The following is a 12,925-nucleotide window of genomic DNA, read 5'->3' as shown; positions in this document are numbered from 1 at the left end:
TTCAATACTACCCCATCAGGACTGGGGGGAAAAGCGATTTCAAATCTTTCAGCCCCTGCCCTGCACAGGCTAGGCTGTTTTCCAGTTCTACTTACTGGTCAGGGCATCCCCCTGTGTGGCTCCTTGTGGATTACAAAGAGAGGCAAGAGAAGATTTAACTGCACAAATCCCTGCCCAGGCAGAGAGAGACACGGGCGGCACGGTCCTGCCTCCCTTTGGAAAAAGCATTTCGGTCGGGCAATGAAGTCTTTGCATTCGAAATCACACACAATTTACGCACGGGAGGTTTTGCCTTGGATTTGCCGCTCTCTAGATGCACATTTCCCCCCATCCGAATTCTCAAAACTCAAAAATAAACCCCCCAGGCAGAGTTTTGAGAATTCAGATGGGGAAAATGTGCATCTAGAAAGCGGCAAATCCAAGGCAAAACCTCCCCTGCATAAGTGGCCACAGACTGCAGGAAAAAAAAAAGGGGGGGGACTCGCTAGGAATAAACAGGAGTTGATTCCACAGCAGCCTCATCCAAACCAACCCCGTTCTCGAGGAAACAAGGAAGAAGATCTATTCGGATTCGAAAGATTCACAAAGTCCGAAGCGAAACCGAGATTCAAACGAAGCCACCGCGTTCAGACGCAAGAGCGAACGGAGCAGCGGCAGCCCAGCGGCAGCCGAGCCCGGAGGGGCCGGGAAACCCGTGCGAACGAAGCGGAACCCTCCCTCCGAATTACGTGTTGCGGGACACCCATTTCTGCACGGGAGGTTTTGCCTTGGGTTTGCCGCTCTCTTAGATGCACGTTTCCCCCATCTGAATTCTCAAAACTCTGCCTGGGGGCTTATTTTGGAGTTTTGAGAATTCGGATGGGGGGAAATGTGCACCTCGAGAGCGGCAAACCCAAGGCAAAACCTCCCGTGCAGAAACGGCCAGAGGGAAAGGAACTCAAGAAGAAAAGGGGTTTGGGGGTTGGAAGGAACCTTCTTCCAACAGAGTGCCTTAACGCACAGAGGTCAAAATGCTGCCTTGACTTCGAAGGCCACTTATGCACGGGAGGTTTCGCCTTGGGTCTGCCGCTCTCTTAGATGCACGTTTCCCCCATGCAAATCCTCAAAACTGCACGGGGGCTTACGGCTGAGTTTGGAGAATTTGCACGGGGGGAAGGTGCCTCTCGGGAGCGGCAAACCCAAGGCGAAACCTCCCGCGCAGGAATGGCCCCGGCCGGAATAAGTGCTTCGAAGACATCCCGCTTGCGCCCCACCCCCACCCCCACCCCTCCCCCTCCGCCACTCACCGCTCCGGCTCCGGCGCTTCCCCGCCTCGGCGGCCTCTTCCCGCTGCCCGGGCCGCCGCGCTCTGCTGTGCCCCTGGCGGAAAGGCGCGCGGCGTCTGGCGGCGGCCCGGGCAGCTCGGCGGGCTAAGTGGGGGGCGTGGAGCCGGGCGGGGGGAGGCGAGGCCGAGGCGCCTCTGCAGCCGGGGGCTCGCTTGGAAGGGGGCCGAGCGGGCGCTTTGCGGCCCCGAGCCCTCCTGGCCGCCGGGTGCAGCGGCCTCCGGGCTCCCTGCCTGGGCAGCGGCTCCTTTGCGAGCCTGGCTCCCCCTCCCCCACCCCCGAGGGGCTGCTGGGCCCTGCCGGCAGGGGGCGCCGGCTCGTGCCAAGTCGGGTGGGCCGCAGAGGGCGAGGGGGCCGGCAGGGGGCGCCCCGGCGGAGGTTTGGAGCGGTGGACTCTGATCTTGGGAACGGGGTTTGGTTCCCCACTCCTCCACGTGGAGCCAGCTGGGTGACGTTGGGCCGGTCACAGCTCTCTGAGAGCTCTCTCAGCCCCACCTACCTCCCAGGGTGTCTGTTGTGGGGAGGGGAGGGGGTTGTAAGGAGGGTTTACAAAAGGGAGGGAGATATTTCAAGGTACTCGGGAAGAGCCAAAAAGTCTGCAGATTGTAGCTTTCAGGAGACCATTTAGTGGTACATTCATTGCGGTGCGGCTTGCACATAAGAATCTTCTGGTAGGTTGCATCTCCCTAGCAGGCTTAACTCGGGAACAGGAGAAATAATAATGAACAAGTGACTTCAGATGTACCAACTTACTCTCTCAAACATTTGTTTAGTTGTATTACAACTCCGCTAATGTACAAGATTAGGAAAGGGGCTTCCAGGCAACTCTGAGTTAAATAGCTTTCACTAGAGAAATTAAGTACATATCTAGTAAGCCTTTTAATATGCTTTTGTTGCATATATTCATTAACTAGCAGGACACAGCCCTCTCTGATCGAAAGCACCAACTCGGCTCCTGCAATTGGAATTGCAGGCATAAAACCACATGAGGCTTGATCTGGAGAACCGGGTTTGATTCCCCTCTCCTCCACATGAGCGGTGGACACTAATCTGGTGAATCGGGTTGGTTTCCCCACTCCTACACACCAAGCCAGCTGGGTGACCTTGGGCTAGTCACAGCTCTCTTAGAGCTCTCTCAGCCCCACCTACCTCACAGGGTGTCTGTTGTGGGGAGGGGGAGGGAAGGTGATTGTAAGTTGGTTTGAGTCTTCCTTAAGTGGTGGGGAAAGTCAGCATACAAAAAACAACTCTTCTTCCTCCTCCTCCTCCTCCAGGCATTTCACCTGCGCCAGGGCCTTAGGGCTCTCGCCCTCTCCTCGCCGTGGGAACAGAGGCTTTGGTCGGATTTGCGAGATTTTGAAGGGCCGGGTTTGAGAGACTTGGGTTCAGCTCCCCATGTTGACACAAAACTCACTAAGTGATTTGCAGTTCCTGCAATTGGAATTGAAGGCATAAAACCACAGGTGGCACATTGGGTGAAACTGATCTGGGATGGAAGAGAATATTAGAAGCTTTGGGTTTCATTGATCCATTGGTGTGTTTCTTTGCAAATGCAGAGATTGAACAGACGTTATAGGAAACATAGAACCAAATGCACAGGGAGACAGCATTATTCCAAAACAAACTCAGTCCTGTATTCCACAGATGCTGCCATTATATATAGTAAAACCCTAAGATAAAGCACATCAGATTTATTTATTTAGAAACTTACTCCCTGCTTTTCTTCCCAATGGGGGCCCAAAGCAGCTTACAACATCATTCTCCTCTCCTCCACTTTATCCTCACAACAGTGACACTGTGACATCGGTTAGGCTGAGACAGAGTATGACTGGCCTGAGATTACCCAGCAAACGTTTATGGCAGAGTGGGGTTTCAAACCTGATCCTCCAGATTCTAGGCCAACATTCCAACCCCTACACCATGATGGCTCTCATTCAGCCATCAACCTGCCCGGGAAAGTCCTATATGAACGTTAAATATTATTTTAATATTTAAGTACATCCTACTGTTATACACAGGGATTACACTAAACATATGAGTAAAGTCAAGGAGCTTATTGGATGCATTTGTAGGTTAGGACATAGTAATTTAGTTGTTTAGGATTTTATAAACAAGGCCAGACAAATTAATAGAGGATAGCTCTATTCATGCCTATTAGCCCTTTATGGAACATCTATAACCAGAGACAGTATCTATCTCCTCAGGTACCAGATGCAAGGGACAGATGATATATTGCCTTCCTCTCTCACGCTCATGTGATGCCTCAGAAGCATCTTACTGGTTGCTTGTGGAAATAGCATACTGAATGAATTTAACTTTAGTCTGATTCAGTAGAAAGCAATTCTTAGATGAAGGATAACCAAATGTATTATGAAAGGCTTGGATGGCAGATGATGATAACAGGGAAAACATGCTTAGTTACACCTTAAGGAAATTATTTTTTTGTCTATGGCCTGGCCTATACATGTAGCAGAATGAAGTGGTGGAATGGGTCATATCACTTCAGATTGTGAGGGAGAAGGGGGTTAAATTCTTAGCATTGACCTTTCTAAAAAACACCCTGTAGATAATAAACAAAAGTAAAACTCTCATGGGGGGGAGTTCACTCCTAGCTTTTTGCATGCCATGCTAGCTTCCTGCTTACAAGAAATTATACAAAAACTTTGAAAAACGTTGTCTCTTTTCTGCATCATTCTGGTGGTAGTGTCCATCACACCACCTCAGCATTCTGCCACCTCATTCTGCCACATGTAGACCCAGTCTTGAGGGTGTCAGGAGTAGCAACTAATGTCTTTTGTATGTGGCTGCCACCCTTCTCACATTCCTCTCACTCTTACTGCCCCCCCCTTCAACCATTTTTCTACTTTTCTTTTGAAAACTCATTTCTTTCTGACTCCTGTCCTATGCTCTTTCAGACAAATTTGGTCCAGGGGTAAAAATGAAGCCAGTATTTCTTCAGAGGCAGAATAAATGAGGGGACATTGAATTATTCATTCTCAGACACCTTGGTAAGGGGTCATATCGATGTCTCCCTCAATTACGGGACAGCCTCGTCTACTCAGATTCCTTACTGCTATTTCTTGTCACGCTCAGAATGAAGAGCTGATGCAAGTGCCAGATGCATCTTCTTGCTTTACTGTGTCTATGGAACTAAAAAGCTGACAGACGCTTTTTGTAACACAGCTCTTGTTTACTTTTCATTATAAGATGACACATTGCAAAAACCACAAGGGTTGACACAAATGCATTGGCTCTTGTTCTTGCACAGTACGGTACAGACATTAATATGACACATAAGCAGCAAATATAATCCAATAAAGCAGAAACGTTTGTCATCACATTTCAAAAATTCAATTACAAAGCACTAAAAGAAGTGGTCAGAGTATCGGACGCTTAAGTGGCATTTATGCTCTGATGTTTTCAAATCAACATTTAGGCAGGTTCCAGTCACTGCTACAGCAAGCAAAATGAAAACCAACAGTCTGACCCTATGCATACTTACTCAGAAGTAAGCTGTGCTGGCTCAGTGAGATTTACATCTACATAAATATGTAGCCTTAGCCACATCAGATCTTTTTCCTAGTTCGAACACCATAGAGACATACAGGCAACTGGGAAAGAATAGCAGCTGCCGGAGAGGCCTAAAGGAGAGGCAGGAAAACCCTGGCAAAAAAAGCATGCCAGACCATTTTGTTCAGCAAATAGAGTTGGTTCCACCCAGGCAACCAAGGTGAGCATCTTTGAGGTGCCAGCAACATGGGAAAAGGACCTGCACAGCCAACAACCAAGCTTTGTGGCCCATCATGCTACCAGTGTATCTGGCCATGCCACAATGTTCATCTCACTCCTCCTTTATGTTTGCAGCACACTAGCATCTTCTCAGGTGTTGGCCCTCAGGCTAAATAGATGACCTTCCCCTGGCCTAAGGCACACACACACACCAAATTTAAGCCATTCAGATCAGATAAATTAATGTATATCAACCTCATCATGAATAGTTGGCTCAATTAAAAGAATATCCTAATATGTATTCGGGGGGAGGAAGGGAAATTTCCCAGTCAGAACTGAAGTATTAAAGATGTTCCTTGCAAAAGAAAATGTAAAGGGATACTTTTGTAAGTGTAGATATGAAAAAGCAGCTTCACAGCTGAACAACTCCCCAAAAAGCTGCAGTTCATAATCATGCAGAGACACATTGCCTAAATGTCCACTTATCAAATATCATAATAGGTTGGTTAATAACCCTAAGTGCATTATGTTTTTCTCTGTTGTCTTTGCCCTCATCAGAATTGTTAATCAGTTCCTCTGGCTCTCCACTTTGATTGAGAGCTTTGCCTCTAGTGATTTAATTGAGCTGCTGGGAGGTTGAATGGAATACCAAAGGACATTTTTGTCAATAAGAAAGTGGCAGGAAGGAGTTGATAACCCTTTCTTTGAGGCATCTGGTTGGTCACTGTGAGAAAGCGAGATCTGGATTAGATGGATTTTTGGCCTGATTGGCGGGACTCCTGTCCTTAGACTTTCATTCTTTTGCACCCCTGCCAGCCAACTTCCCAAACATATTGCAGTGGAAGGGAAAGGTTATCCTATGTCCCCTGCTTTCACTTGCAAAGTCTGTTACTTTCTAGCAGAGAAATGGCTGCCCAGGCTTCCAGATCCTTGATTGCCAACCCTGAACATCATGCTCTAAACAGACAGAAATAACTGCTGACCTATTACATACAGAGGGAGAAGTTATTGTCTCTTTGTCTCAAAAGCCTTCAGTGTAATTGGAGTATTTGTTTTCTAACCGGCACAGTTTAACTTTATAAAGTATGCATAACACTTCCTCTGATCCATCTTGAAACTCTTCCAAGCTGCAAATTTGGATTTATCATGCCAACCATCTTTTTTTTCTTTTGTTGCTAAGTCCCCCACTTTTTGGCTTTGCTTAACTTCCAGCATGAAGAAGAGTTCTGCAGAACTCAAAAGTTGGCTCACTGTGTATAAAGCTTTGATTGGTAGATGAGAGGTTATTACCATTACCCCACTGTTGCCTTCTGATATTATCAACACATGGATCTAGCGTGGGATATATCTGAGCCCAGAAAGATTCCATGATAGCCCCTTTCTCTGGTATTGACACCTGTTGTTCATTTGATTTTGAGAATCCACATACTGTGGCCTCTATTATCATTTGCCCCCACCCCTTGAGTTCTCCATTTTTGAACTGTTAAGCCATAGGAAAGTTTGGGAGCTGCTGACCCAGGGCTTTTCTATATTCTTATATTCCTCACTTGTAAGTTTCTGTTTCTTCGAGGTTATTTTTCTGTTCCACACTTTTTTTGCTCCCTCTAGTGGTCAATTAGCTATTTACATTGGTTTATTTCCGGCATATCTCCCTGTAGATTTAAACTGCAAGTTTTTATGCCAGACATAAACCAATATAATATAGAATTGACCACTAGAGGGAGCAAAATACATGTGGAGCGTGAGGGGGGTACCCAAAGAAATAGGAACTTACAAGTGAGGAAAATGAGGACGCGGGAAAGCCCTCAGTTGAAGTGCATTTTTTTCAGTGAAAACAGAAATAGTTGGGGTATGTAAATTGCTTCTATCCAGTAGGTGGCCACCATTTCCTTTTCTAAATGCTGCTCCTTTTGTCATAGAATTCTTGGGACACCACTAGTCTCAAGAAAAAAGAGGGGAAACTGATGAAGTGGACATCATCATCATCATTTATTGAATATAGTCAATGACTAGCATAACAATTGCAGTAATACAATACAATTACCCCAACATTTATCAGGCTGTTTCTTGTGCCAACAACGATCTCCATATTCTGATGGCAATGTAAAATAACTTCGCCAATGTGTATGAGACAATGGTGTTCTTATCTTTGAGCAGAAAATTTGCCATTGAAGTGTTAGCATATCTAAAATAACTAGAGTACTCATGAAACCTGGCCAGCAAAGGTAGAATTAGGTAAAAAAAGGTAGTAGTCCCCTGTGCAAGCACCAGGTCATTCCTGACCCATGGGGTGACGTCACATCCTGACGTTTACTAGGCAGACTTTGTTTACGGGGTGGTTTACCAGTGCCTTCCCCAGTCATCTTCCCTTTACCCCCAGCAAGCTGGGTCCTCATTTTACCGACCTCGGAAGGATGGAAGGCTTGAGTCAACCGTGAGCCGGCTACCTGAAACCAACTTCTGTTGGGATAAAACTCAGGTCGTGAGCAGAGCTTGGACTGCAGTACTGCAGTTTACCACTCTGCGTCATGGGGCTCCTATAAAGGTAGAATTAGGGCTCTAGAAAACGCCCATAGATACTTGGAAAAGGTGATAGTTGCTAAATATGGAGCAGCAGAGATTCCTGCCCATGACTTTAATATCCTGTATGAATTTGGAAGGAGAGCTGTCTCATTTTGCATCTCAATATCAGTAGCGCGTTGGTGGATTAATGTTTTTGCCCGCCTTAATCCTAGTTCCAATAATTGTTCAGGGTCTATGCCTAATGTAAACAATTTTTTTAACTATCCGTTCACTCCCAGGCAGCCTCTCCATCCAGCCACTCCAACAGACCCAGACCAATTCCAACTTCAGCAGGGCGACCTGATCAAAAGTGTTCAAGACCATGCCCTGGCATAACCCCAGGAAGTCTTTAGTGCTGGACCAGCCGCAGGTATAGTTTCCCTCCTTCCTTGAGACAGCAAGTTATAACATCAAGTAGAACACTGTGTTTCTTATAATTATCTAAGATAGATGATCAGTTACATCATGTGTGACCAATAATTAATCATTCTTATAAAGAAAATGAAGTTCTTAACTCTAGCAACTGAAGGACCAAATCCTTGTGGTAAGTTTCTTGTTCTTGAAAATAGTTTTCCCTCTGCTGTTATTTTATCCTAGATCGTTTATAAATTATTTTTTATAAAATGCAGTAAAATGCTTCCAGCAAAGATTTTTTAAAAACCAGGCACTAGCAGCAAGAGAGCTCTGGTCATATTAGAAAAGGGATCAAATGGAAGTGTTCACCAGAATGTATGGCAGTATTCAACTGTAAACCAAGCTGTTCATTTACAACAGGGAAGTAAAGCTGGCTTTAATTACCAGAACAATGATAGTGACAGTGCCCACAATAGGCTATTATATGAAACTTTCACCTAACAAGACCAAACACATTCACTCTGATCTAGCAAAAAGAGCTGCACAGAATCAGGCTTACTGAACTGGAAACTGTGTGTGCATGAATCTGATTTGAATCCAGGTGCCATAGAACTTGCTGGATCTAGCAGTTTGTGAGAATGGAGATATTCTTCTCTATCTGGGGCTACTACATGCATATACCCAGAGCTGGATCAGAGTCATGGAGACCAAGCTCACTACAGTTACAGACCTTTTGCATTTACTTCAACAGGATTGAAATTTTATTACATGTGTTTCTTCAATGTCTTGATAACACGGTTAAGTTCTTTAGGCACAAGGCCAACATGAATTAGTGTTGCAGATATTTATTTCAAGTATTTGCCCCTTTTCTGCAAAAAGAGACCTACAAAATGTCCTTAATTGTATTTAAATGAAAATTAAATACGTTTAAAAAGCAAAACCAAGCAGATGTAGCAGAACATAATCAACCAAAGGCAGAATAGGGAAAAAATGTATCAAGCTCCTCTCAAAATGACAATGACAGGGAGTCCATTTACATTTCCCAGGGACTTCTACAGATTATGAACCATTTATTGTGGCAGCTAGTCTAGTCTCTGTTTAAGATGGAGCCTCCAGCAAAGTCCACTATGTAGATGAATTGTTGGACAAATTCACTGAGATAATCAGGACTCAGGCCATTCGGGGCTTTAAAAACACTTGAATTGACTATGAAAATGAATTTGTAGCCAATGCTGATATTTCAAAGTAGGTATTATAGAAGATAACCAAATCTGTCAGCAATCAAACCTGAGAATTCTGTACCAACTTGAGACTGGAAACTTCAAAGACAGTCCCACGTAGAGCATACTGCAACAGGTCTGCCGGGAAGTCACCACAGCAGTTATAACACTGATAGGTCTGTCTGGGAGGGTGGGGGTAGAGGGCATAGTTTGAATATCTGCTGCTGGTAAGACACCCAAGAGGTTGCAACCTGCAAATGCGAGAGGAATAATAGATCCAATAGTACCCCCAAATTATAAACCTGTTTGTTTGGGGAACAGTGTGATCACACCTGAACAGGCATTTCACTAACTATCTGGTACCTAATACCTCAGTGGTGTCCTATCTGGATTAAATCTATGATTATTCACCTTATTTTAATTCATGTGATCCATATTGAATCTCACTTGGATCTGATGAAAAGGAGAAAAGGGAACTGGGTATCATCAGTATACACCCTGAACAATGAAGAAATCCATACATAATACCTGTAAACAGAAGAAAGAGTTTCCAGTGCCTTATGGAATCTACTGTTTAGAAAAAAAGTAAAACCATTAAAATCTGGCATTTCAACTCACTTTCTAGTATGGTAGTACAGAAAAATACCATCTACTGTGGCATTTTTAAACTGTTGAGAGGTCCAGGAGAAGAGAATCAACAGTCACACTCCCCATCTCTTTCCTGCAACCAAGGCCATTTCAGTTCCAGACTGAAACCAAACCGAGATTGATGGAGATAATCAGAGTGCACTAAGGCTCATTAATGTTTGCCTCTTGTGTAGCAATGTAAGGCAAATGCAATCAAGTGTGAAAGGGAAGAATATTCTGTAAACACATGGAGACACATTCTGGGGAATTGTAATTACCTACAGCTATGTACATAGAACAGCCACTTAAATCTTAAATTGCTCATGGACAGAATAGACCATGTGGAACTTAGTTTACTATACTAAGACACGGTACCTGTGAACTGCACCCTCTGAATTCAACCAGCCCTAAACAGCATCTCCACAACTCCAGCTTTAGACTTTAATCATTGTAATGGTTCTCTTCCCCTTGACACTTGTGATAGATTACCAGCTAGAATCCATTCACTCTGGTGTCTGCATGTGTGGATGGGACATTTACTCAAACTGGCTGTATGCTAGACTACCGTATATACTCGGGTATAAGCCGACCCGAGTATAAGCCGACCCCCCCAAATTTGAGGCCAGAAAAGGGAATTTCTTATTGACCCGCGTATAAGCCGAGGGTCAATAAGAAATTCCCTTTTCTGGTAAAGCTGCGCTCTAAAATGGCGGCCGCCATTTTAGAGCGCAGGGAAGATCTTGCCCCTGCCCCAGGTCGCCCTCCCACCGGCCTCCCGGGACCTCCCAACCCACCCCAACCCACCCCGACCCCAGTGCCATTCAAGGGGGGAGGGGGAAGAGCCCCTGAACCCCCTACTCACCAGGAGAGTCGGCGGCGGCAGCAGCGGCGCAGCCTTCCCGGCCCTGCAGGAGGCCGCTGCCGGCCCCTGCCAGCCGGAGGAACCCTCGCGGGCCCGGCGGGGGCGGCGGTGGGGGGGGGGCGGCGAGGCCTGCCTGCTCCCAGGCAGGCCCCACTGGCCGCTCCCAGGCGAGCGGGCCGGCGGCGGGGGGGGGGGGCGGCGGTGAGGCCTGCCTGCTCCCAGGCAGGCCCCACTGGCCGCTCCCAGGCGAGCGGGCCGGCGGCGGGGGGGGGGGGCGGCGGCGAGGCCTGCCTGCTCCCAGGCAGGCCCCACTGGCCGCTCCCAGGCCACAGGAAGGCGAGCAGGCCGGCAGCGAAGGATGGCGGCAATGGTAGGTTTTCCTCCTCCCTCCTCCCCTACCCTACCGTATTGACCCGCGTATAAGCCGAGTTGGCTTTTTTCAGCCCTTTTTTTGGGCTGAAAAACTCGGCTTATACGCGAGTATATACGGTAATTGTAAGATGGCTTTAACCTTTGCTCAGCTCATCTATAATGAGCGCATAGCAAATGAGTGCCAGGGGTTTTAGTCAAAGTCCAAATCAAATGAAGATTTATTCATCCTATAGGAAAATGGCTGTGTCAGTCAGCTTCTAGATTAAAAAACATACTAGCTGAATTCAGACATCATGACATCAAAGACATCATGAGATGGCCAAACCTGAAATCACAACTGAAAACCTCCTGATTTCAGAGTTGTTTAGTCTATCTCCAATTTGTTCTGATGTCCAAATTCTACAAATCTGGTGGGGAAGAACTCCCACTTCATTAGGCACCTGCAGTCAGACAGCATAGCAAAGTGCAATTAATCTGAATATTTTCAATGCCATCTGAAAAGAGACACCGTTTACCTTCCAGAGTTTGCTACAGCAAAAAATTTACACTTCAGCTATGGCTTTGATTTAGAATCTTAAAAATCACCAGGAAAATGCTAATGCATGTTCTTTCAGCCATGGCTCTTACCATTTATCCTGTCCTCCCTCCAAGGAGCAGGGTGATACATATATTTTTCCCTTCCTCCATTTTATCACAGCAACCCTGTAGGGTATGATAGGATAAGATAATATGGTAGGACCTTGGCCATGGGTTTACTCAATAGCCTAAGGAAACACTACACAATACATTGTTTATGGAACTGGGTTGGGTCTAGTCATCCAGATGTGTTCTGGGAGTTCCACGTGGAAGCTTACTTCCAGGTGCACAGAAGCCTGATTTGGATTGGAACAATGGCACAGAATGAAAGGGTGCTCACGCTTTCCCCTGTGCTGTTTTCCTGAACTGAAATGGCCCCATTGCCCCATCAAGGAAATTTACATGTAGTCCATCAGTATATACACTTTTCTCTAAGTGAGCAACCAGTGGTTCTCCAGGACCATTTTCAGATTAGAAACATGGTGAGGGACAATGCATCACCCCCATCACACACCTGAGAACCTTTAGCACAGAACTCCCAGGACATGCATGGTCAATGGGCTCACCATGGACAATGGCATCATATAGTTAGGTTGTTACTGTCAATGTGAACTTGGGACTTAACAGTCCAAGCCTATCCTCTTCTTTATACTGACTCTGTAAAAGCAACTTTGTGCTTCTTTAAATAAGGAATTCAACAAAGCCTCATTATGCAGGCAAGAAAAACTGTACTTGTACCATTTACAGATTATTTGTCACACAAAGCTATAGATTATGCCCATGTCATCTGAATTTTTGGATCAGTATATTTATTTGTTGCCCTTTATCATTAACTCAGTCCTTGGCTTTCCTTTAATGAGCCCCACATCATGTTCCCAAGTGTTGTGATATTAGATACTTAACTAACTCGTTTTAGCAAATTAGGGAAGCTTTCACGCTTCCTTTAAGATGTCTACAGTTCTTATTTTACAAACGCTCACCAATAGAAACTACATTTTATCTGCTTTACCTGCAGTCTTATGTGTACTTCATTAGGAACAAGTCCAAAGAACTCAGCAACTTACTTTTAAGCAACAAGCAAGCAAAGGGAGCATTGTAAGAACAGGATTTGGATCTGCCCTCTATCAAGTCATTGGGGCTTACTGCACCAAGTATTCCTAGCAATGTATTAAAAGTTTGAAAATGTTATAAAAAATACTGTTCGCACTTTGTTTAGCCCCTTTAGCTGTGAAGACATTTTCTAACCATTTATTAGCCGTCGCATCTAAAAAACCTTTAACAGCATTGTATAGGTCAAAAGA

The sequence above is a fragment of the Euleptes europaea genome, chromosome 2 (genome assembly GCF_029931775.1).
Source record: "Euleptes europaea isolate rEulEur1 chromosome 2, rEulEur1.hap1, whole genome shotgun sequence".
In the NCBI taxonomy this organism is placed as follows: domain Eukaryota; kingdom Metazoa; phylum Chordata; class Lepidosauria; order Squamata; family Sphaerodactylidae; genus Euleptes; species Euleptes europaea.
The sequence above is the reverse complement of the archived record's forward strand: the minus strand, read 5'-3'. Positions refer to the sequence as shown.